The sequence below is a fragment of the Notamacropus eugenii genome, chromosome 1, assembly GCF_028372415.1.
Source record: "Notamacropus eugenii isolate mMacEug1 chromosome 1, mMacEug1.pri_v2, whole genome shotgun sequence".
Lineage (NCBI taxonomy): Eukaryota > Metazoa > Chordata > Mammalia > Diprotodontia > Macropodidae > Notamacropus > Notamacropus eugenii.
Window position 1 is genome coordinate 237,623,001 of NC_092872.1, and position 25,902 is coordinate 237,648,902.

At 39.8% G+C, this 25,902-nt stretch overlaps 1 protein-coding gene across 1 annotated transcript in view; it reads left to right on the top strand.

Annotated features, from left to right (window-relative positions):
- The first annotated feature begins 993 nt into the window (after nucleotides 1-993).
- The window catches only part of MICU1 (mitochondrial calcium uptake 1), a 283,476-nt gene continuing 258,567 nt past the window's right edge, over nucleotides 994-25,902 (top strand). Inside the window, exon 1 of the mRNA XM_072628225.1 lies at nucleotides 994-1,080. The gene's annotated coding sequence lies outside the window, so the exon portion shown is untranslated. The remainder of the gene's footprint in view (nucleotides 1,081-25,902) is intronic.

Genomic DNA, 25,902 nt, shown 5'->3' on the forward strand with positions numbered 1-25,902 from the left:
AAGGTCTGGCTCCCAGACAGCCCTTTCAGCCTTCACTTCCTTTCTCCTGCAGCCACATCAGGCTGTTCCCATGGGCTCCTGTTCCCTTGTGCCCTCTCCTTTCTCCAGCTCTTTGCTTACGCCACCTCCTGTGCCTTGGAAAGGACTCACCAAATCCCACCAAATCCCTGTCCCTTTGCTTTTGGTTTCTCGAGGTTGCTCCGTTTGTTAAAGGTGGAAACCAGCCTCCCGTCCTCCCGAGGTCTTACCTGACTCTTCCCCGCCCCCGCCCCACCCCTCCAAGTCAGCATCTCCTTCCTCCAAGTCCTGGGCCTTTCTGCTGCTCCCACACACATCTTCCTTCCTTCGGAGGTCAGCTCTTGGCATCCCCATACCTATCCGCAGCCTCAGTCCCTTGGCACACAGCTGGCATTTCACGTGCTGGTTAACGCAGCCTGATGACTGGTGTCTGGGCAGGGGCCTTTCCTCAGGCCGCCCCATGGCTGGGACGCGGCCTCCTGGATTCCTTTAATCGTAGCTCCCAATTCCGCCTTCTGGAGGAAGCCTTCCCAAGCCGTCCCTGCAGAGTATTTCCTACTGATCCGTCCCTAGACGGGATGAACGCAGTTATTCGCACGGTGTCTCTCCGTCAGACTGGACGCTCCCGGCGGGCAGGCCCCGTCTGGGGCCTCCTTCGGTATCTCCAGGGCTTAGCACGACTCCTACGGCTCCTACGCAGTAGGTGAGTAATCAAAGGTTATTGACTATCAATGAAAAGGTGGTGATGTCGGGGATGGAGGGGGGGCTCCCAACGGTACGGCCCGCGTGGCTCTGGGCGGGTGGGGCACGCCGGCCTCTGAGGGCGCTTCCGGCCCCCCAGCCTCGGCCCTGAAGCACGCTCCCGCACTCTGCTGTCAGGAGGCCCCAGCTTTCCCGCCATCCGGCGGGCCCCGCCCAGCTCCCGACGGCCCCCGCGGCCGCAGCGTCACGTGAGCGCGAGCCGCCACAGGCCGGGCTCCTCTGTCCCGGAGCAGCGGCGGCCACAGCTCTATGGTCGCTTGAGGAGTCGCCCGCCCGGGAGCCGGCGAGACGCGAGGACGGGTAAGTGAGGGAGGGAGCAGGAGGGGGTCGGCGGCGTCCTCTTCTCCGGCCGGGAGAGAGAAGGAGGGGACGACCTGAGCGAGGGAGGGAGAGAGGGATCGAGGGAGGGCTTCGTGCCTGTCACCGCCGCCGTGTTCGCCGGCCTCGCCCCGAGCTGAGGCTGCTCACCCGCCCCCTGCCTTGCTCTGCTGCGCCGCCTGGGTGCGCTGTCGTAGGCGCCGCTGCCAACCCCTCCCTTCGGGAAAGGGGCGGTCCGGAGGCGGAGCCACTCCTCCCCTGGCTGCCGGCTGGTGGGCCTCTTGCGGCGTTTGTTGTGGCCTCCAGGCGGCTGCCGAGACCCTGCGGGGGGGGGTGTCTGTGTCTGTGTCTGTGTGTCTCTGTGTGTCTGTGTGTCTGTGTCTGTGTGTCTGCGTCTGTGTGTGTGTCTCTGTGTGTGTCTCTGTGTGTGTCTCTGTGTCTGTGTCTGTGTGTCTGTGTGTGTCTGTGTCTGTGTGTCTGTGTGTGTCTGTGTGTCTGCGTCTGTGTGTGTGTGACTCTGTGTGTCTCTGTGTGTGTCTCTGTGTCTGTGTCTCTGTGTCTGTGTGTGATGAGAGTAAGCTTCATGTTTTTCTCTCTCCTCCCCTCTTTTTCTCTCCATTGAAAAAGATTTTTCTTGCCTCTTCCATGAGAGATAATTTGCCCCATTTCATTTCTCCCTTTCGCCTCCTAATATATTCCTCTCTCATACCTTAATTTATTTATTTTATTTTATTGTTTCTGTGTGTGTGTTGTGTCTGTGGAGGTGCCTGGGGACCTCCAGACCTGTGGGTGGGGCAGAATCAGCACGGGAGCTGGGGAGCCAAGCCACAAGCCCAAGACGGGAGAAGTTTGGATTCCACAGCCTAGGTCTCCTCCAACTCCAGATCCCCCCATCAGACAAACTATGTTTTTTTTACTTCTCAGGGTTTTCCCTCCTTCCTGTCCCTTTCACTCGGACTGTCTCCCCACTCCACACGTTTGCACTGGCCAGCACCGAGCCTGGAATTCTCTCTCATTTTCCCGACTTCCTTAAAATCCCAGCTAAAATCCCAGCATCCTGAAAAAGGTTTTCCTGAACTCTTTTTAAAAAATTAATTAATTTAAGTTTTCAACATTCATTTCCACAAAATTTTGAGTTCCAAATTTTCTCCCTATTTCTCCCCTCCCCCCACCCCAAAAAGCCGAGCATTCTAATTACCCGTATCACCAATCTGCCCTCCCTTCTAACATCCCTCCCTTCCCTTATTCCCATCTTCTCTTTTGTCCTGTAGGGCAAGATAACTTTCTGTGCCCCATTACCTGTATTTCTTATTTCCTAGTTGTATGCAAGAACAATACTCAACAGCTGTTCCTAAAACTTTGAGTTCCAACTTCTCTTCATCCCTCCCTCCCCACCCATTCTCTTTGGGAAGGCAAGCAATTCAATATAGGCCATATCTGTGTAGTTTTGAAAATGACTTCCATAGTATTCTGTTGTGTTGTATAAGACTATATTTCCCTCCATCCTACCCTGCCTCCCATTTCTTCTATTCTCTCTTTTGACCTTGTCCCTCCCCAAGAGTGTTGACTTCTAATTTCTCCCTCCTCCCATTGCCCTCCCTTCCATCATCCCCCCCACTCTGCTTATCCCCTTCTCCCCCACTTTCCTGTATTGTAAGATAGGTTTTCATACCAAAATGAGTGTGCATTTTATTCTTTCCTTGAGTCGAATGTGACGAGAGTAAGCTTCATGTTTTCTTTCTCACCTCCCCCCTTTTCCCCTCCACTGAAAAGTCTTTTTCTTGCCTCTTTTATGAGAGATAATTTGCCCCATTCCATTTCTCCCTTTCTCCTCCCAATGTATTCCTCTCTCACCCCTTAATTTCATTTTTTTAGATATGATCCCATCCTATTCATCTCACCCTGTGCTCTCTGTCTCTCTCTTTGTGTGTGTGTGTGTGTGTGTGTGTGTGTATGTGTGTGTGTGTGTAATCCCACCAACTACCCAGATAACTGAAAAAAAAGTTTCAAGAGTTACAAATATTATCTTTCCATGTAGGAATGTAAACAGTTCAACTTTTGTAAGTCCCTTATGATTTCTCTTTCCTCTTTACATTTTCATGCTTCTCTTGATTCTTGTGTTTGAAAGTCAGATTTTCTTTTCAGCTCTGGTCTTTTCATCAAGAATGCTTGAAAGTCCTCTATTTCATTGCAAGACCATTTTTTCCCCTGAAGTATTATACTCAGTTTTGCTGGGTAGGTGATTCTTGGTTTTAGTCCTAGTTCCTTTGATTTCTGGAATATCATATTCCACGACCTTCAATCCCTTAATGTAGAAGCTGCTAAATCTTGTGTTATCCTGATTGTATTTCCACAATACCTGAGCTCTTTTAATACTCCCAGTAATAGCACATGCATATGACACTTTGAGGTTTGCAAAGCACTTTTCAGATATCTCATTGGCTCCTCACAACAGCCCAGGGAAGTAGGTGCCATTATTATTCCCATTTTACAACTGAGGAAACTGAGGCAAGCAGAAGTTAACTGACTTGCCCGGGGTCTGAGGTCATATTTAAACTCATTTTCCTCAAATCCAGCATTTCCATCCCCTGTATCACCCACCTACCTTCCCTCCGTGATTATCACCAATTTACTTGGTACATATCTGGTATGTGCCTCCCCTGTTAGACTGTAAACTCCTTAAGAGCAGGAACTCTCGTAGTGTGTGTTTCTTTGTATCCCCAGCAATTAGCACAGGGCTTGACAGAATAGTTGCTTTATAAATGCTGAAGAACAAAGCATAGCACTCTCATGATCCTCTGAGAGCCTTCTTGGGTGTATGTTCTCTTGTTTAAAGTCTCATAGATTCAGAACTGGAAAGTACTTTTGAAGTCATGTAGTGCAGATCTCTCATCTTACGAATGAGGAAACTGAGGCCTAAAGAGGCAAAGCGACTTGTCCAATTTCACACAGATAGTAGTTGGCAGAGCTAAGATTGTAACTAACCAGAATCCAAATGCACTACTCTTTCTGTTACATACATGCCTTTCATTCAATGCAGTAAGTATTTTGTTATAGAGAAACAACTGATACACAGATTATGTAAATATAAGAGAAATACAGATAATTTTAGGGGGAAAGCACTAATCGCAAGAGGAATTAGGAAAGAAGGCCTCTTCTAAGAAGTGACCCTTGAAATGAGCTTTTATAGGAGCTAGGAGCTCCCAGAGTCAGAGGGAAGCAATCAGAATGTAAGAGACGTAGGGAACAAATAGCTTGTGCAAAGGGTGTGGGGGTGGGAGATGGGGTGTTGTATACTGGGAACAACAAGGTCTCTGGTTCAGCTGAAACTAGACTTAGTGCATGAAGGGAAGTAGTGAATAATCAACTGGGAAAGATAGTTTGAAGCTAAATTGTGAAGGAATTGAAATGCCAGACCAATTTTCTGTTCTGTGAACGTCATGAAACATTTTGGGGGAAAGCATTGTAGTTGCCCTGAATTGACCTCAAAATGTTAAGAATATATATTATACTTTGCACATTTTTAAATTTTACTTGATCTATTATAGATGTTATATGTAAACTTAATTCAACCCTTTGTTGCAACTATATTTCAATTTGTACAAGTGCTGGATATAATGAATTAGATGAGAAAATACTATGTATCATCAAAAGGTGAACACTTATTCAAAAGCCACCTTTTAAAAGTTTTAAAGCATTTCTCTAGTCTGGTATTCTGTGAACAAGTCTATATTTCCTTAGCCCATGATGTTCATTTTAAAAACTTTGATCTATGTACAGGGTTTGTTAGAAGCAGCTTAGTGTGGTAGTAGCAGTGCTAGGTTAGGAATCTCAAGACGTAGACCTGGACTCCAGCTCTGCTACTAGCTCACCTTTCTGGTGTTTTGGTGTCATCTGTAAAATATGGTGTTGGACTGGAAAATCTCTAAGATCCTATGACTTTTTAAAAAAATAGGAATAACTGAAGAGGTTCTTGATTGTAATTGTACAATTGTATTGTAATCTGTACAAACCAGAAATCCCTTCTATTCCCTTGATAGTTTTAGTTGGACTTGTTTGCCCACAGCTCTCGTTAATCACAGTTTCTTGTCATGTTGTGCCAGAGCTTTGTATGGTATTTCAGGTGTGAGTATGCCCTCATTTTGCATCAAAGCCAGATAATATTTTCTAGTTTGCTTCCCTCTGTGATAGTGATGTCAAGCCATTTGACTTTTTGATTTGCATCGTCAGATTCCAGCTCAACAATAGAATATAGACAAATCTTTGAAATTATTCATAAGAAGATTTAGTTTGTTGCTGATTAGTTCTTATTACAGAGATAGTGATGCCAAGGTTATAGGCTCATTGCCTGTAGCACACAAATGTGAAAGTGATTTTCCTAAGGTATAGGTCTGATCATATTTCTCCTCTGCTGGAGCTGGAATGGCTCCATGTTGCTTTTAGGATTATACAAATTTGGACTGGTAAAGCCCCCTCATAAGCTGACCCAGTCTATTTGTCCAACCTTACATGCATTACTTTCTATACTGTATTCCTGGGTCCAATCAGACTGGCCTGGTGTTTCTTACATGCAGTGCTCTTATCCATCTCTCTGCTTTGGTACTGGCTGCCCCCAAATCTGGCCTTGCTCATCTCTGCCTCTTAACATCATCTCTATCTAGTTTCCTTCCAGACTCAGTTGAAACATGTCCTTTGAAAGGCTTTTTCTGACCCCAGTAGTTACTACTGCTCTGCTGCCCAATTACCTTCTTTATGCCTGTAGGTACAGCTTGTCTCATTATGGAAATTAATTGCTAGAATTTGTTTAGCACTTTAAAATGCAGAGCATTTTACATACATTTTTTCATGTGATCTTCATAACATCCTGTGAAGTAAGTACCTTTATTGTCCCCATCTTGCAAATGGGGAAACAGGCTGAGGTGTGTAATGTCTTAGCCAGTCACCCAGACAGTAAGTGTCTGAGACAGGACCCGAATTTGGATCTTCCTATCTCCAAGTCCAGCAACTCTCTCCACTGAACAGCCAAGCTGCGGATAGGATGGAAGCTCTGGAGGGCAGGGGCTCTTTTATTTTTGTCTTTGTATCCCAAGGGCCCTTGCATAGTCCCTGACACATAGTAGGTACTTCATAGATATTAGTTGGTTGGTTGATTGAGTTGTGTGACTATAAAAATGTATGCTGTGAAATATAACTTGTGAAAGCCTGCCTGCTGACTTTTGATATCTTTGTCATGGATGACCTCAATCTGTGTGTAGATTATGATCATAACTCTTTTGTGTAGTTGGGAAAGTAGATCTACAATCAAGATTTATTAATATTTTTGGCTGCCTTTTTTGCCAACAAGTTCTGTGACTTTTTTTCCATGCCTTTGATATATTTATCCTCTTTTATGCGCTTTGAAATCAATCCCTCAATGCCCTCAAAATTGTGGTGGTCCTAATCCAGACCTTCTTACTTTCTTGATGTATGCTGGGTTTAGTTCACCTGCTCTGTTTTCTGCATTGTCACTTCCATGTTGTGAAAAAAGCACATCTGGAACCATAACATTTATATTTTGAATTATATATATTTTTAGTCAGCAAAAGTCTACTTTTTTCCCCTTTCCATCCCTCTGACCCCCTAACTGAGAACAGCTGTGTAGCCCAGGACATGTCATTTAACCATTGTCTGCCTCGGTTTCTTCAACTGCAAAATAGGGATAATAATAGCACCTAATTCTCAGGATTTGAGGATCAAATGAGATATCTCTGAAGTGCTTAGCACAGTGCCTGACACTTAATAGGTGCTTAATAAATACTTACTTCCTTCCCATCCATCTTTGGGGCATATGCCTAGGATAGTATCAATCATTATGTCAAAGGCTATTCACAGTCTACTGATTTTTAAGTTACAATTTCAAATTGCTTTCCAGTGCGGTTGGCCTCCTTCACAGCTCTATAAATGGTGTATTAGTGTCTGTCCTTCCATAGCAACAATTGTTTTTTTCCCTTTCTTGTCATCTCTGCCAGTCTTATAAGTATAAGGTAAAAATCTCAGAGGTCTTTGACTTTCTCTTTTTATTAATGATTTGGAGCAGTTTTTCATATGGTTGATGATAGACTGCATTTCTTCAGTTGTAAACTCCCTGTTCCTGTCCTTTGACCATGTATCTTTTGGGGAACTGATCAAGTTCTTCATAGGATTTCTCTTCCTCCTCATCCTCTGTAACCAGTGTTGGCACTTAAACTTTATTTGTCTTCAAACAATTGTCTTTCTTGCAAATAATTATCTTGGGAACTGAAATAAGAGATGACCAAATATTTCATAAAATGATGTTTCTTATGCCTCTGGAGGATACATGGTAAAACCAATTCTAAAAATGTCTTTCCTTCCTCAAGGGCAATCCTTCCTGTTAGCGAGAATTTTCTTTCATCTTCTGGTTTAATTTACATGAAGGAATAATTAACTTATATAAATTTTTGTTTGATTCTCTGTCTCCAGTAGTCAATCAGTAAGTAAATATTGTTGTTTTTCAGTAATGTACTACTCTTTGTGATCCCGTTTGGGGTTTTCTTGGCAAAGATCCTAGAGGGGTTTGCCATTTCATTCTCCAGCTCATTTTACAGATAAGAAAACAGAGGCAAACAGGGTTAAGTGACTTGGCCAGGTCATACAGCTAAGTAAATGTCTAAGGTCAGATTTGAACTCAGGAAGATGAGTCTTTCTGATTCAGAGCCCAGCACTCTATCCATTGTGCCCCCTAGCTGCCCTAATAAATATTAGGTACCTACTGTGTGCCAGGCACTATGCTAAGCCTGAGAATACCAAAAAAAATCGAAAGACAGGATACAAACAAAATGTGTACAAGCAAGTTATATACAAGATAAATAGCTTGTTTATAACATAAATTAACAGAATTCTCTTACTAGAATTAAGAGGGAAAGGCTTCCTGTAGAACATAGGAATTTAATTGGGATTTGAAGGAAGCCAGGAGGCTTGGATGAGGAGGAAGAACAACCCAGGCATGAGGGACAGCCAGAGAAAATGCCTGAAACTGAGAGATGGATTATGTTCTTCATGGAACAGCAAGGAGGCTAGGAAAATCTGGGAAGGAGATGAGTTTGAGGGGAAAGATTTTTAGTTCAGTTTTAGTAAAGCACTTTTATTTGCAATCTATTGCCTCATTTTTGATCCTCATCAGTTTTTGTTCATACATATCTATTTAATACCACATCATCCAGTTTGAGTCTTTATATTCATTTTTTGTGTCCTACTCAGTTGCTTTATAGTAGTTATTCATATCTGATGGACTGCCCTTTATAAGGCTGCATATCTGCACTAGACAGTTTGAATTTTTCATCTGTTCTCTTTTTCTTTATTGTAGATGGTTAGGCAAATCTATTTTTGATATATATTTCATTGAGAAGTGTTTCTGGTTTTCACAGATGATACAAATATTACAGTATCTGTAAATAGTAACATTTTAAAAACTTCAATCAATAGGGAATCCTTTTGAAAACAAAAATCTGCACAGAACATTTCCATGATACTAATGGCATGCCTCATGTGAATTATCATGTTTTGTAACTTACTTCACCCAAGATATTGATTGATCTGTCAGTATATACCCAATCAGTGTAACAGATCAATGAATAGAGTTATTTCTATGCTTATGGCTGTCATACTGCTATATAATTTTTAACATGCATGGGAGCTTATTTGAGGAGAGCCTTAAAGTTGGCTCTTTGTTTCATTGACTCAAATGCTTTCTAAAAAAAAAAATCAATACAGAATAGACACAGTTTGATATTATATTCTGCCTCACAGTCAGTTATATTATAGAGATAAAGTTCTTGTTTTAGAAGATCTACAAGTCTGCCCGTTTTCTTCTTACGTTTTCATCAAGCATATATAGACCATTCTCAAAGATTTTATTAGGGCTAAGGAATGTATCACATGGGTTATGAGTTGTGGATGGTTTTTTTGTCAGCTTTTTTTTAGTAGTTTAGTTTGTGCCATTTTCCTTTTGAGAATCCATGATTACCTTCATGATACCATTATAACATGATTGGAACTTAATTACAAAAGGCAATTATGAAATATTTCAAATGCTTAAAATATTTCATTCAAAGCCATTGTTACTTTGAAAATTATACTGCAAACCCATGGGATACCAAAGTTGATGGTTTTGTGCTGAAGAACAGTTTATCAATATTCTGGCATTTTTGTTTCTTAGCAAGGAATAGGGGTTTTTTTGACAGCTCATCTGAGTTACTGGTTTTCCATATTGCTTTAGAATTCTGAGGTTTGAGCTGCACTTTCAGGACACTTGTTGAACTTAGCTTCTGGCTCTTCTTCCACTAGTCTGCTTTTGCACAGGTAATCCGTAGGAGGGAGATATATATTAATTGCTATAGGAACTGGACCAGTCAAGGTATCAGTGTCCTAGATGTTCTAGGAATGAGCTCCAGTACTTAAGTATTATTTAGCTGAGAATTTGAACGAGTGCTTAGTTCTTTTGATGATTACCTGTTTAAAAAAATATGTTGCTATAATGATCACTAAAGCTTTGAGGACTGTATTAAAAACATATCAGTATAACTGTCACTTCACTAAAATTAAATGGTACTAAAGTAAGTGTTGCATTTAGAGTAGTAGTTAATAGTTATGTCTGGTTTTAATAGTCTTTTTTAATAGGTCATCTGAATCAATAATTATATTTTAAAATAAAAATTTAACTTCATAATAGCTTATTTGTTTCACTGCAAAAAGAATTTAAGAAGTTGTCAACAAAACACATTTGAACTTAAATGAGAGACCTACAGTCAGTTAGCAACTATTAATTAGCATCTACTTTGTGGCAGGCTCTATGCTAGAAGTTTGGGATACAAAGAAAAAAATGAAACAGTTCCTGTCCTTAAGGAGCTGATTCCGATCTGCAAATTTCCCACTGTAATCTAGGGATTTAAAATAACTGTATAATGAAATGATTGATATTAAATAGACTGAGCTGTCATTTTCTTTATTTATTTGAGCAAGGGAGGATTATAGTTTTAAATTTTGTCTTGCCCTGATTCATGTCAATTAACTGGGGAAATAAAATCTAAAACACTTATTAGATAGATGTCCAGATCACTGGAGAATGTATTTATATCAATGGGTCATCAGTCTGGGAAATATAACAGGAGTTCTTGGTGTTGAGCCTAAAGTATTTAATATCAGTTAGATGTAGTAGAGGCAACTAGGTGGTACAGTGGATAGAATGCTAGGCCTGGAGTCAGGAAGACTCATCTTCCTGAGTTCAAATATGACTTCAGACTCTACCTTAGGCAAGTCACTGAACCCTCTTTGCCTCAGTTTTCTCATCTGAAATAATACCATTACCAAACATATATGCACCAAGTGGTATAGCATCGTGTTTGTCCATCGTTGTCAAAGAAGATCATGCCATCAGAGAAATGATGGCATGACTTGCACTTGACTTTGTTTTGAGTGAGGGAGGGCTGTGCAGGTCACCAGCCTCACTTCTCCTCCAGGGTCATCTGAATCCGGAGACCTGATATTCTTCGGGATGACTGGAGATGACCCAGGATGCAGTGGGAGACCTTGGGCCCTTTAGGCCAAGATTTTTGCAGCCTATCACTTAGGGTGAGGCAACACCCATTCATTGTGCCTGTTTAAGAAGTAGCCAGGGCATGGCCCCTTTAATGAGGTCAAGAAAAGAAAGAGATCAGGCTGTGTGGGAAACAGCAATGGTTACAATTGATAATCACTCTCAAGCTAGGAGGGTCCAGAGGAGCCCTCAAGCAGGGCCCCAATTGAGTCCCAGTTTCAGAGTGCAATAGGTTTAAAGTTTTGGGAGAGAACAGGACAGGGGAAAGGAGAGGGGAGGGGAGGGGAGGAGAGGAGCCAATAAAACCCAAGTCAACTGGGCATTTTTTGGCCATCCAAGTTTACCTTCTCTTGGAAAGGAGAAGGAAGGGGAGGGGGAGGCAGACAGGAGAGGTGGAGTGAGTTATCCAGCTAGCATTCAGCCAGCTACCTCTACTCACAGGATTGTGTTTGTCCTTCGTTGTCGAAGAAGACCATGCCATCAGAGAAATCCCATTTCTTAGAGGAGAAGTTAAGGGAGTTACAGGGAGAAATAGACAGCAAAACTATACTAATGGGGGAGCTCAACTTTTGCCTCTCTGAACTTGATAAACAAAAGAAACAAGAAGGAAGGTAAGGAGATGAATAGAATTTTGGAAAAGATAGATATGATAGACCTCTGGAGAAAATTGAATGGGGATAGAAAGGAATATACCTTTTTCTCTGTGGTACATGGCACATACACAAAAATGAACATGTACTAGGGCACATGCACAATCCAGTGCAGAAAGGCAGAGATAATCAATGCATCTTTTTCAGATCATGATACAGTAAAAATTATATGTAATAAGGGGCCATGGAAAGATAGGTCAAAAATTTATTCAAAACTAAATAATCTAATCCTAAAGAATGAATGGGTCAAACAAATCATAGAAACAATCAATAATTTCATTCAAGAGAATGACAATAATGAGACAACCTATCACAACTTATGGTATGCAGCCAAAGCAGTTCTTAGGGGAAGTTTATCTCTGAATGCTTACATGAATAAAATAGAGAAAGAGGAGATCAGTGAATTGGATATGCAACTGAAAAAGAACAAATTGAAAATCCCCAATTAAATGCCAAACTAGAAATATGGAGAACCAGAAGAGAAATTAAGAAAATTGAAATTAAGAAAGCTATTGAACTAATAAATAAAACTAAGAGTTGATTTTATGAAAAACCAACAAAATTGATAAACCTTTGGTCAGTTTGATTTAAAAAAAGAAGAAAACCAAATTAGCAGTATCAAAAATAAAAAGGACAAACTCACCTCCAATGAAGAGAAAATTAAGACAATAATTAGAAATTACTTTGCCTAACTGTATGCCTATACATTGACAATCTTAATGAAATGGATGAATATTTATAAAAATGTAAACTGTCCAGATGAACAGAAGAGGCAATACTTAAATAACCCTATCTCAGAAAAAGAAATTGAACAAGCCATCAATGAACTCCCTAGGAAAAAATCTCCAGGCCCAGGTGAATTTACAAGTGAATGCTATCAAACATTTAAAAAACAGTTAATTCCAATACTATAAAAACTATTTGGGAAAATTAGTGAAAAAGGAGTCCTCCCAAATTCTTTTTGTGATACAAATATGGTACTGATACCTAAACAGGGAAGAGCCAAAACAGAGAAAGAAAATTATAGAACAATTTCTATAATGAATATAGATGCAAAAATTTTAAATGAGATATTAGCATAAAGATGACAGCAACTTGTCAAGAGAATAATACACTTTGTTCAGGTAGGATTTATACCAGGAATGCAGGGCTGGTTCAATATCAGGAAAACTATCAGCATTATTGTTCATATCAACAATAAAACTAACAGAAATCATATGATTATCTCAATAGTTGCAGAAAAAGCTTTTGTCAAAATACAACACCCATTCCTAATAAAAATATTGGAGAGCACAGAAATAAATGGAGCCTTCCTCAAAATAGTAAGTAATATCTACCTAAAACAATCAGCAAGCATTATATGTAATGAGGATATGCTAGATGCATTTGCAGTAGGATCAGAGGTGAAACAAGGATTTCCATTATCACCACTGTTATTCAATATGGTACTAGAAATGTTAGCTTTAGCAATAAGAGAAGAAAAAAGAAATTGAAGGAATTAGAATAGGCAAAGAAGAAACTATCACTCTTTGCAGATGATATGATGATATATGTAGAGAATCCTAGGAAATCAAGTAAAAAACTATTTGAAATAATAAACTTTAGCAAAGTTGCAGGATACAAAATAAACCCACAAAAATCATCTACATTTCTGTATGCTACTAACAAACCCCAGCAGCAAGAGATAAAAAGAGAAATTCCATTTAAATTTATGATAGACACTATAAAATATTTGGGATTGTACCTGCCAAAACAAATCCAGGGACTATGTGAAAACAACAATTACAAAACACTTTTCATACAAATAAAGTCAGATCTAAATAATTGGAAAAACAGTTGTTTGTGGGTAGGCTGAGCTAATATAATAAAAATGGCAATTCTGCCTAAAATAATTTACTTACTCAGTGTCATACCAATCAAACTACCAAAAAATTATTTTCTAGAGCTAGAAAAAATAATGTCAAAATTCATCTGGAAGAACAAAAGGTCCAGAGTATCGAGGGAATTAATGAGAAGAAATGCTTGGGAAGGTGACCTAGCCATACTGGATCTCAAATTGTATATTAAGCAGCAGTTATCAAAAGCACTTGGTACTGGCTAAGAAATAGATGTGTAGATCAGTGGAATAGATTAGGTTCTCAAGACACAGTAGTCAATGATTATAGTAACCCTACTGTTTAATGAATCCCAGGAAACCAGCTTCTGGAATAAGAACTCACTGACAAAAACTGCTGGAAAAACTGGAAAATAGTGTGGCAGAAACTGGGCATAGACTAATGCCTGACACTGTATACCAGAATAAAGTTCAAATGGGCACACAATTTGAGTATAAAGGCTGATACTGTAAACAGATTAAGGAAGCAAGGAATAGTTTATTTGTCAGATTTATGGAGAATGGAGAACTCTATAATCAAATGAGAGAGAAAGCATTAAGAAATGCAAAATGGATAATTCTGATTGCATTAAATTGAAGTTTATGCACAAACAAAGCCAATGTAACCAAGATTAAGAGGGAAGCAGAAAACTGAGAAAGAATTTTTACAACTAATATTTATAATGAAGACCTCATTTCTAAAATATATAGAGAACTGAGTCGAATGTACAGGAATACAAGTCATTCCACAATTGATAAATGATCAAAGGATATAAGCAGTCAGTTTTCAGAGGAAGAAATTAAAGCTATCTATAGTTATATGAAAAGATGCTCTAAAACACCATCAGAGAAATGCAAATCAAAACAACTCTGAGATACCAAATTACACCTGTCAGATTGGCTATCATGACAGATCAGGAATATGATACATGTTGGAGAAGATGTGGGAGAGTTGGAACACTAATACACTGTTGGTGAAGCTGTGAGCTGATCCAACCATTCTCAAGAGCAATTTGGAACTGTGCCCAAAGGGCTACAAAAATGTGCATACCCTTTGACCCAGCAATACCACTTCTAGTGCTGTATCCCAAAGAGATCATAAAAATGGGAAAAGGACTCATGTACAAAAACATTTATAGCAGCTCTTTTTGTGGTGGCCAAGAACTGGAAATTGAGGGGATACCCATCAATTGGGGAATGGCTGAACAAGCTGTGATATGTGAATGTAATGAAATACTATTGTGCTATAAGAAATGACAAACGGGTGGACTTCAGAAAAACCTGGAAAGATGTATATGAACTGATGATGAGTGAAATGAGCAGAACCAGGAGAATATTATACACAGTAATTGCCACAGCATGCTAGGACTGTTTATAATAGATTTAACCCTTCACAGCAATGCAAGGCCCTAAAACATTTCCAAAGGACTTTTGATGCAAAATGCCATCCACATCCAGAGAAAAAACTACAGAGTCAAAACTCAGAATGAAGCAGACTAGTTTCTATTTTGTTATGTTTTGTGTTGTTTCAGTTTTTCTCATGGTTTCTCCCATTCATCTTAATTCTTCTGTGCAACGTGACTAATATGAAAATGTGCTTAATAAGAATGTACGTGTAGAATCCTTATAAAATTGCTTACTATCTTGAGGAAAGAGGCAGTAGAAATTTAAAACTTATGGAAGTGATTGTTGGAAACTGAAAACAAATTAATTATTAACAAAAAAAAGGTGTGGCATGCAGATATTGTGGAAACTGGTTGTCTTTAAGGATTGATTATCAAACCAGAATTTTTCATTTCTGCCTGACTGGTATTCTGTTTATATTAACTTAGCAGCTATTATTGGTTGAGGTTGCCCCTTTACCCTATAGTGATGGTTTTGCTTCTTCTTTCCCATGCCATGAAGGTAGACTTTTTTCCTATTTGGGAATGGATGTACTTTGAATCTACTGAGCAGTTTCTTATATTGGCATCCCTAAATATCATATACTTTGAGAGTAGTTGTATCTCACTTCTGAATTTTGCATTTCTTCTTTCTGTGGTTGAGTCATTTCCTTCTATATATTGCAGAGAAAAAAAAGAATAAGCTTATATTAATAAAGCTTCTCAAAGATGAAAAATTTTACAGTATTTTCACAGATTTTTAATTAAGCTGTTTATACAGTGATACAGTTCTTTGAAGTTACTGAGTTAAGATTTTTTCCAAACATCATTGCTACTGAAACATCAGTACTATGAAACTGCCTTTCTTTTACTGAGGAAAAAATATCAATTTTGAAGTTAGAGAAATGAAATATTGCTAGGTAAGGGAATATTTAACCTTACTTAGTCAAAAGGAAACCACTTGATTGATCCTTTCCCTCCTCCCCTTCAAACTGGATGAGTAGGCTGTGCCATTTGTATATATATATAGCAAGCTAATCTTAAGTTCATAAGGTGGGTTGTACTCAGACTCAGAAAAGTGAAGCCTTAGTGTAACCTGAGGTTTTTTGCAAAGCAAACTAATAGTATTTTTCATTTTGATCCCAAGTGATTCTGAATGTTCCACACATAAAAATGAGAGATTCCTTTCTTCAGTTTTATTTGCATGATTATTTTTTCCTGTGTTAAAAATACTTATTTTTTTCTTTAAATTTTTTTTCATTAGATGCAGATTTAAAGTTGGTTGGAGTGTCAGAGATGATGTGGCTTAAAGTCTCTCATTTTGCCGATGAGAAAAAATGAGTGCCCAAAGAGAGGATGTGACAGCTAATAAGGAGCCAGTAAGGATACTTGGGCCTAGGCCTTTGGACTCCACTGACAATGCTCTTGAGTACTGAGCTAATAGCTCCGTACTGCCTGGACTTGGAGACATTATCAGGAAACATTTTTTTTTTAATTTAAAAAATACACAACTTCTTTAGTTGGTAGTATGAAACTTTTGGTCTGTTTTTAAGCATCAATTTGTGGGAAGGACATTCTGAGAATAAGCAAACTTTTAGTTTTGCTTGCGCTCTTATTCTGAAGGACTAGTGAATGTCGAAATACTGAATATATGTATATATTGTCATTGACACCTTGTAAACTGCAAAGTCATGTTTGTATGTTGTGATGTCCTGGATTTCCAGGATTAGAACCGAATATCTTCACAATAAAATTATTACCTTTTCATATCAAAGTCCAGTTGAATTATTTGAGTAGAATTCAGTAGCCACTTGTTTCTTCCTAAAAGTTATTTAAGAATGTATTTATTTTTATATAGAAAATATAGCCAGGTATGGTAGTATATACCTGTGATCCTTGTTCCTGGGGAAGAAGAAGCTGGCGGATCTCTTGAGCTTGCTTGTCTGTCTTGCTTGTAGCAGCAGTGGACCAAACTGATTGGGTGTTCATACTAAGCCTGGCCACCAGTATGGTGAGCCCCTGAGAGTAGGGAATCATCAGGCTTCCAGTGGAGGGAAATGGGCTTGTGTCAGAAACAGAGCAGGTCAAAGCTCCCGTGTAGGCCAGTGGTAGTCTTCAGCCTGTCAATGTCTGCTGCACTTTCAGCATAGATTCTATAGGAAAACCTAGTCTAAAAAAAGAAAAGAAAAATAAATGTAGTGGAAACTTAGTATCACAATTACATTTTTCTGAAGGAGAAAAGAAAGAAAATTGCTGTAGCAAGATATATTAGATGATGCCACTGTGTTTCACAACCATTATTAGTCTCTGATACATTTTATGAACTTTTTAAGACATTCCCTAGAAAATCCGACCCTTATTTCGTATCTACTGCAAATACGTGCAGTTATCCTCTTTTCTCTCTGTGGGGAAATCCAGGACTTTACAAAACACACCAAGAATTTCTTTGCCACTTACAAAGTGTGATGAGGAACTTGCTTAAATAACAATTAAGTCATTTTGCTGTAGGTTCATATACTAGGAAAAGCTGTTTGAGCCTAGGTACTACTGAGGGGGAAAAAGCCCACAAAAACCCAAAACTTGAAGACTTTCATTGTAAAAATGTCAAAACTTAATTGACTTTAACTTGATTAAATATTTTATGAAAATGTTGAGAAGATGAGGCAGCAACAGGATGTGAATTTATTTGGAAAAAATTGCTTATTCAGAAGGATCTGACCTTGCCCATTTAGAGCCTTTTCAGAAAGGTCCAATAGAGGAAGTTGAAGGATTATTTTCTTCTTGGTTGCCTACAGAGGTTTTCACGTTATTGGTACATATTCAGAGTAAGGGAAGGGGCTGAGAAAGAACCCTGTAGTAGAGTAAATCAGCATTTTTTAAAATGAAGTTATTAGAGGTAATTTGGTTGGACAGAGTCTCTGTGCTGAATCCCTTGGATCTACCATTGCTCAGAGCCCTTCTTTGATGTATTCTGTGATCTCTGACTTCAAGCACGTAGGACCCAGTATGTTAGATCATGCTCTCATGTCAGGAAAATACATACTTGCCCTAGGAGTTCCTTGGTTACCTCTTCAAATGATCATTCACCAGTGTTACACAGAATACAGGACAACAGATAAGCTCTAAATCCTCATACCTTTAAGCTTTCTTATTTTTACCTCTCTATATTTCTCAACCTCAGCACTGTAAGTTTCACAAAGGACTGGCTGATTATAGCACTGATTTTACCTAAATATTTTGAGTTGATCTCTAATACATGGCTTATGACTCTGTACTGATTGATTGCTAACAAAGAAGTTCAGGCAGCTGACCCATTGTTATTTTATAAGTAAAGAAATAAAGCTATAAAGGAATTGTAAAAAAAAACACTGGAATGTCTTGCATCTTTCTGTTCCTTTCCCATGAAGTTCACAGGTGTCCTAATTTAGTTGCTTCTCTATTTCTCACTTGGACTATTTATTATTAACAGAATTTGAACTGTTCTTATGTGCTCCAATCTATTGTCTTTCTGATTCTTCCTGCATAGCAGGGGCGGAGCCAAGATGGCAGAGTAGAAAGACACAAAAAATGCAGGCTCTCCCCACACAGCCCATAAAATACATGTAGAGAGGGACTCAACAAATTTTGGAGCAGCAGAAGTGGAGAACAACAGAGTGGATGAGATTTCCAGTCCAGGGTGACCTGAAAGGCCCATGGGAAACGTCGGTTGCACCAGACTCGGAGCAGAGTGTGGAGCCCAGCCCAACCTTGGCCCCAGCGAGGCACAACTCTGGGAGGAGGACACCTCTGGGGTGGAATTTCCAGTCGTGGAATCCCTAGTTGCAGCAGCAGCAGCGGGTTCACAGATCCCTTAACCTACAGGGGCCAAAGGTCACTGACGGGGTTTTTTCAGCTGGCCAGGAAGGAAGAAGGGCCTTCCCATAGCTCTGGCAGCAGGTAATGGCCACAGAGGCCACACAGCAGCCTGTTCAGCTGCCACATCCATTGTTGGATCATAAAACCCCTAGGGGCACTGAGGAGCTGAGTCTTACCTCAGGCCTGAGTAGAGGCCCTGAGGTCTTTGTCTCACACTGAATGGTGGACCTGCCCCCCCCTCCCCCCTCTTGACTGAATCCCAGCCTCCCAGTGCTGGCGTGGTGGAACTGGAGGCCAGGTGGCTGTGGAGAGGAAACTCTGCTAAGATTCTGGGCACAAAAATCCCTCTCTGCTCCCAGACCAGTGTACGCACTTGATTGTGCCACCTTGGAGGAACTGAGATTTTACAGATTCCCAGAGTATACCCTACTCTTGACAAAGGACCCAAAAGTCAAGTAACTTGTTGGGAAAATGCTGTAAAAAGGGGAAAAAAATAAGACCATAGAAGGTTACTTTCTTGGTGAACAGGTATCTTCTCCCATCCTTTCTGATGAGGAAGAACAATGCTTACCATCAGGGAAAGACATAAAAGTCAAGGCTTCTGCATCCCAAACATCCAAAATAAATATTCAGTGGGCTCAGGCCATGGAAGAGCTCAAAAAGGATTTTGAAAATCAAGTAAGAGAAGTGGAGGAAAAACTGGGAAGAGGAATACGAGAGATACAAGAAAAGCATGAAAAGTGGGTCAACACCTTGCTAAAGGAGACCCAAAAAAATGCTGAAGAAAATACCACCTTTAAAAATAGGCTGACTTCCTGCATAGCATATTTAGCATAGTTTTAAGACACCTCCCCAGTCATGTCACTTCCTGTTGCCTAGCAAATAAAGAATAACTTTTTTCTCCTTAAGTTCAAGGTCTTTTGATCTGCTTTAGTTGTCTTAACTTATACTGCTGCCCCGCATATGCTAGTCATTTTAGCCAAAGTGGTCTGCTTCCTGTAACCATTACTCTTCTGTTCTTTTTGTTTTTGGACCTTGGTCCACATCTCACATCCCTTACTACCACCATCCCCAACCCATCTCAGTTTTTTCTCAACAAATATTTCCCTTCCTTCACGAGTTTCCTCATCCTGGAACTCTTACCATTACTCCTTCCTATAGAAGGACTGTTGTACTTGAAATATGTTGATGGAACACAAAAATACTGGTCTGGGGCTTGCAAGGGTGGAGAAGAGTCTGTCTGGAGACATAAAATACTGCTAGATAAGAGAAGTCAGGGAAATTAAGCAGCTTGTAATGAATACTTTTACTTTTCTTTACTAAAAGTTGTAGAGAAAGTGCAGATCTGCAAAGCTAGAAAAAAGTCCTTGCTGGTCTCCAGCACCAATGAAATCACAGTGAGTGGCAAAAGAGTTATTATTTCAGAAAGAAAAGTATTACTAAAAATGTTTTCATGGAACCACTATTGGTCTCACTCAGAACACTAGAGTTCTGTGGAATAGTTTGAAAAATTATTTAATAAATGAATTAATTACAGAGAAATTGCTTCTGGTAAAAATCGTACTTTTTAAATCCTTTAATATGAGACACTAGTCAAGTACGAAAGGTAAGTTATAAGAGCAAAAAATTGATAATTGATTCAGGTAAATATAGTTAAACATTTGAGAAATATAATCTAGTAGGAACTTTGAATAGTATGCAACTTTTCCTTAAATGTTAATACATATTTATTAGCTTTTCTTCCTTCTTCATAGGTGATTGAATACTTGGTATTTGACAGTCATATCACAAACTTAAGTTCTAAAGGAAATTAGAGGTGATGGATAATAGCAAATCTCATGATTCAGTTTTAATTTTTACTTTTGGCAGTAATTCTTTTGTTTATTTAGTATTTTCTTTTTCCCGAGTTACATGTAAAAACAATTTTTAAGATTCATTTTTAAAACTTTAAAAATTCTTTCCTTTCCTCCCTCCCTACCCCAATCCCCATTGAGAATGCAAGCAGTTTGATGTAGGTTACACATGTGGAGTCCTGCAAAACATTTCCATAGTAGTCATGTGTAAAAGGAAACATAGACAAAAAAAATAAAAAAAAATAAAGTAAAAAAATGTTCTTGAGTCTACATTCAGACACCATCAATTCTTTGTCTGGGGATGGATAGCATTTTCATCATAAGTCCTTCAGAGTTGTCTTGGATCGTTGTATTGCTGAGAGTAGCTAAGTCATTCACAGCTGATCATCCTACAATATTGATGTGACTTTGCACACAGTACATTTCACTTTGCATCAGCTTATGTAAGTCAGGTTTCTCTGAGAGTATTCTGCTCATCATTTCCTGTAGTACAATAATATTCCGTTATAATCACATATCACAGTTTATTCAGCCATTCACCAATTGATGGGCATCCCTCAGTTTCTCATTTTTTGCACCCAGAAAAGAGCTGCTATAAATATTTTTGTAAATAAAGGACCTTTTCCTGTTTTAAAAAAATTTCTTTTGGTATACAGACCCAGTAGTGGTATTGCTAATCAAAGGGTAAGCATGGTTTGATAGCCATTTGGGCGTAGTTCCAAATTGCTCTTCAGAATGGTTGAATCTGTTAACTCTATTAACAGTGCATTAATGTCTCATTTTTCCCACGTCTCCTTCAACATTTGTCATTTACCTTTGCTGCCCTGTTAGCCAATTAAATAGTATGAGGTAGTTCCTAAGAATTGTTTTAATTTGCATTTCTCCAATTAATAGAGTTAGAATATTTTTCATATGAATATAGATAGCTTTGATTATTTCAGTCTGAAAACGGGCCATATCTTTTGATCATTTATCATTTGGGGAATGCCTCTTATTTTTATAAATTTGACTCAGTTCTATGTTTGAGAAATGAGGCCTTTATGAGAGAAACTTGCTTCAGTACTTTTTTCACAGTTACTATTGCTAACTGTATTTTCCTTCCATCTTATTTCCTCCATTTATTTGGTTCTTTCTCCTTTCACCCTGTCCCTTCTCATAAATGTTTTGCTTCTGACTACCCCCCCAGTCTGCCCTCCCTTCTATCACTCCTCTCCCTTCTCTTATCCCTTTTCCCTTCTGCTTTGCTTTAAGATAAGAGATATTTCTATACCGACTTGAGTGTGTATATTATTCCTTCATTGATTCAGTTCTGATGAGAGTAAGGCTCACTCACTATCTCAGGATCTCAAGAGGTGATCAGTGGATTCTTTCAATTTCTATTTTGCCCTCTGATTCTAGAATATCAGGGCAGTTTTCCTTGATAATTTCTTGAAATATGATTTCTAGGCTTTTTTTGATTATGGCTTTTAGATAGCACAATAATTTTAAAATTATTCTCCTGGATTTATTTTCCAGGTCAGCTGTTTTTCCAGTGAGGTATTTCACATCTTTTATTTTTTCATTCTTTTGGTTTTATTTTACTGTTTTTTGATTTCTCGAAAGGCTATTAGCTTCCATTTGCTCAATTCTAATTTAGTGAGCTTTTGGATCTTCTTTTCCATTTGGCCAATTCTTCTTCTTAAGTCATTCTTCTCCTCGTTTTTTTTTTTAATTTATTTTTTATTTTAATTTATTTATTTAACTTTTAACATTCATTTTCACAAAATTTTGGGTTCCAAATTTTCTCCCCTTTTGTCCCCTCCCCCCACCCCAAAATACTGAGCATTCTAATTGCCCCTATCACCAATCTGCCCTCTCTTCTATCATCCCTCTCTGCCTTTGTCTCCATCTTCTCTTTTGTCCTGTAGGGCCAAATAACTTTCTATACCCCTTTACCTGTATTTCTTATTTCTTAGTAGCAAGAACAGTACTCAACAGTTGTTCCTAAAACTTTGAGTTCCAACTTCTCTTCATCCCTCCCTCCCCACCCCTTCCTTTTGGAAGGCAAGCAATTCAATATAGGCCATATCTGTGTAGTTTTGCAAATGACTTCCATAATAGTCGTGTTGTATGAGACTAACTATATTTCCCTCCATCCTATCCTGCCCCCCATTGCTTCTATTCTCTCTTTTGATCCTGTCCCTTCCCAAGAGTGTTGACCTCAAATTGCTCCCTCCTCCCATTGCCTTCCCTTCCATCATCCCCCCAACCCTGCTTATCCCCTTATCCCCCACTTTCCTGTATTGTAAGATAGGTTTTCATACCAGAATGAGTGTGCATTTTATTCCTTCCTTTAGTGGAATGTGATGAGAGTAAAGTTCATGTTTTTCTCTCACTTCCCCTCTTTTTCCCTGCACTAAAAAGTCTTTTGCTTTCCTCTTTTATGAGAGATAATTTGCCCCATTCCATTTCTCCCTTTCTCCTCCCAATTTATTTCTCTTTCACTGCTTAGTTTCATTTTTTTAAGATATGATCCCATCCTCTTCAATTCACTCTGTGCTGTCTGTCTCTCTCTGTATGTGTGTGTGTGTGTGTGTGTAATCCCACCAACTACCCAGATACTGAAAAGTTTCAAGAGTTACAAATATTGTCTTTCCATGTAGGAATGTAAACAGTTCAACTTTAGTAAGTCCCTTATGACTTCTCTTTGCTGTTTACCTTTTCAAGCTTCTCTTCATTCTAGTGTTTGAAAGTCAAATTTTCTTTTCAGCTCTGGTCTTTTCATTAAGAATGCTTGAAAGTCCTCTATTTCATTGAAAGACCAATTTTTTTCCCTTGAAGTATTACATTCAGTTTTGCTGGGTAGATGATTCTTGGTTTTAGTCCTAGTTCCTTTGACTTCTGGAATATGATATTCCACGCCCTTCGATCCCTTAATGTAGAAGCTGCTAGATCTTGTGTTATCCTGATTGTATTTCCACAATACTTGAATTGTTTCTTTCTAGCTGCTTGCAATATTTTCTCCTTGACCAGGGAACTCTGGAATTTGGCCACAATGTTCCTAGGAGTTTCTCTTTTTGGATCTCTTTCAGGCGATGATCGGTGGATTCCTAGAATACTTATTTTGCCCTCTGGTTCTAGAATCTCAGGGCAGTTTTCCTTGATAATTTCATGAAAGATGATGTCTAGGCTCTTTTTTTGATCATGGCTTTCAGGTAGTCCCATAATTTTTAAATTGTCTCTCCTGGATCTGTTTTCCAGGTCAGTTGTTTTTCCAGTGAGATATTTCACATTATCTTCCATTTTTTCATTCTTTTGGTTTTGTTTTGTGATTTCTTGGTTTCTCATAAAGTCATTAGCCTCCATCTGTTCCATTCTAATTTTTAAAGAACTATTTTCTTCAGTGAGCTTTTGAACCTCCTTTTCCATTTGGCTAATTCTGCTTTTGAAAGCATTCTTCTCCTCATTGGCTTTTTGAACCTCTTTTGCCAATTGAGTTAGCCTATTTTTCAAGGTGTTATTTTCTTCAGCATATTTTTGGGTCTCCTTTAGCAAGGTGTTGACCTGCTTTTCATGCTTTTCTTGCATCTCTCTCATTTCTCTTCCCAATTTTCCTCCACCTCTCTAACTTGATTTTCAAAACCCTTTTTGAGCTCTTCCATGGCCTGAGCCCATTGGGTGGGCTGGGATACAGAAGCCTTGACTTCTGTGTCTTTCCCTGATGGTAAGCATTGTTCTTCCTCATCAGAAAGGAAGGGAGGAAATACCTGTTCACCAAGAAAGTAACCTTCTATAGTCTTATTTTTTTTCCCTTTTCTGGGCATTTTCCCAGCCAGTGACTTGACTTCTGAGTGTCCTCTCCACACCCACCTCACCTCCAGATCTGCCCAGCCAGCACTTGGGGTCTGAGATTCAAATGCTGCTTCCCAGCCTTAGGGCTTTGGTGGGGGCGGGGCTGCTATTCAGTATGAGATTAAGTTCAGGTGCTCAGGTGGGGGCAGGGCCGCCACACAGGGCTCAGTTCCCTCAGGGGGTTTATGCAGAGACCTTCAACAATGAAACCGAGCTCCTGCCTGCTTGGGGTGCCCTTGTCTGCTGCTGCCTCCGCTGCCGCCTCCCAAGGGGACCTGAATTATGGAGACACCTCACTCCCCTCTTGCCAGCCAACAAGACTCTCTCACTCACCCCCAGCACCCGTGGGTGGAGGGATCTGTGCACAGTTGCTGGAGATTCTGTCCCTGAAGCCTGCTCGGATCTGCTCCTCTTGGTGCCGCACAGCCAAGGCAGGGCTGTGCTCAGCTCCGAGTCCGGGGCGCAACGGACCTTTTGCATCAGTTTTTCAGGGCTCTCTGGAACAGAAATCTGCTCCACTCCATTGTTCTGTGACTTCTGCTACTCCAGAATTTGTTGGGAGTTCTTTTTTTACAGGCAATTTATGGGCTGAGGGTTTGGAGGTAGCATATGTGTGTCTTTCTACTCTGCCATCTTGGCTCCTCCCCCCCCATTGGTTTTTTTTTGGACCTCTTTTACCATTTGTCCTAGTCTGTTTTTTAAGTTGTTATTTTCATCAGTATTTTTTGTTTCTTCTTTACCAAGCTGTTGACTCATTTTTCATGATTTTCTTGCATCACTCTCATTTCTCTTCCCAGTTTTTCCATTACCTTTGTTATTTGATGTTCAAAACCCTTTTGGATCTCTTCCATGGCCTGAGACCAATTCAGATTTTTCTGGAAAGTTTTGAATGTAGGAGCTTTGACTTTGTTGTCTTCTTCAACGTGTATGTTTTGATCTTCCTTGTTACCATAGAACTTTCTACAGTCAGAGGGATTTTTTTTTTCTGTTTGTTCATTTTCCCAGTCTATTACTTGAGTTTTAACTCTGTTAAATTAGTGCTTTACTTCCAGGGTGGAGGGCAAACCGTCCCAAGCTTCAGGGGTTTTGTGTAGCTGTTTTCAGAGATACTTCTAGGAAACTGTAAATTTTCAGTTCTTCCAAGGTGATATGATCCAAGGAGAGGTGTTGACTTTTCTCCTGGCCTGTGCTCTGGTCTGTGAGACACCATAAACACTCATTTGTGCCCTGGAACTGTGACAAAGATCCCAACTCCCCTATGCCTGCAAGCTCTGGTTGTGAGTGAACCTCTTCATCCTAGGATTGCCATTCAGGACTGTGAAAGGGATCCACATATGCGCAAAGCAACAGAGTCCTGTCCCAGTGCTAGCAAAAAGACCTCTATAATCTCCTTCTGATCAGTTATTCGACCCCCTTACCATCTGTGGGCTGAGAGCTCTGGAAGTAGCCATTGCAGCTACTTATTCAGTCACTCCAAAGACCTGCTCCTGGTTTACTGTAGGACCAGGGCTGTGCTGGTGTGACCTACACTAAGCTGTGCTCTACTCTCACTCCGGTATGACCGATCCTTTTTGCTAACCTTCTAAGTTGTCTTTGGCAACTTAGTAGGCTGAGAAGTCTGGAAACTGCTACTGTCCCAATGGTAAGTCACCCCAAGGCCTGCTTCTAGTTTGCTGGGGCCTGGTCTGCACTGGCATGTCCTGTGCACTGTGCTTCTCTCTCACCCTGGTGCCCCAGACCTTTCCTGATGACACCTTCCAAGTTGACT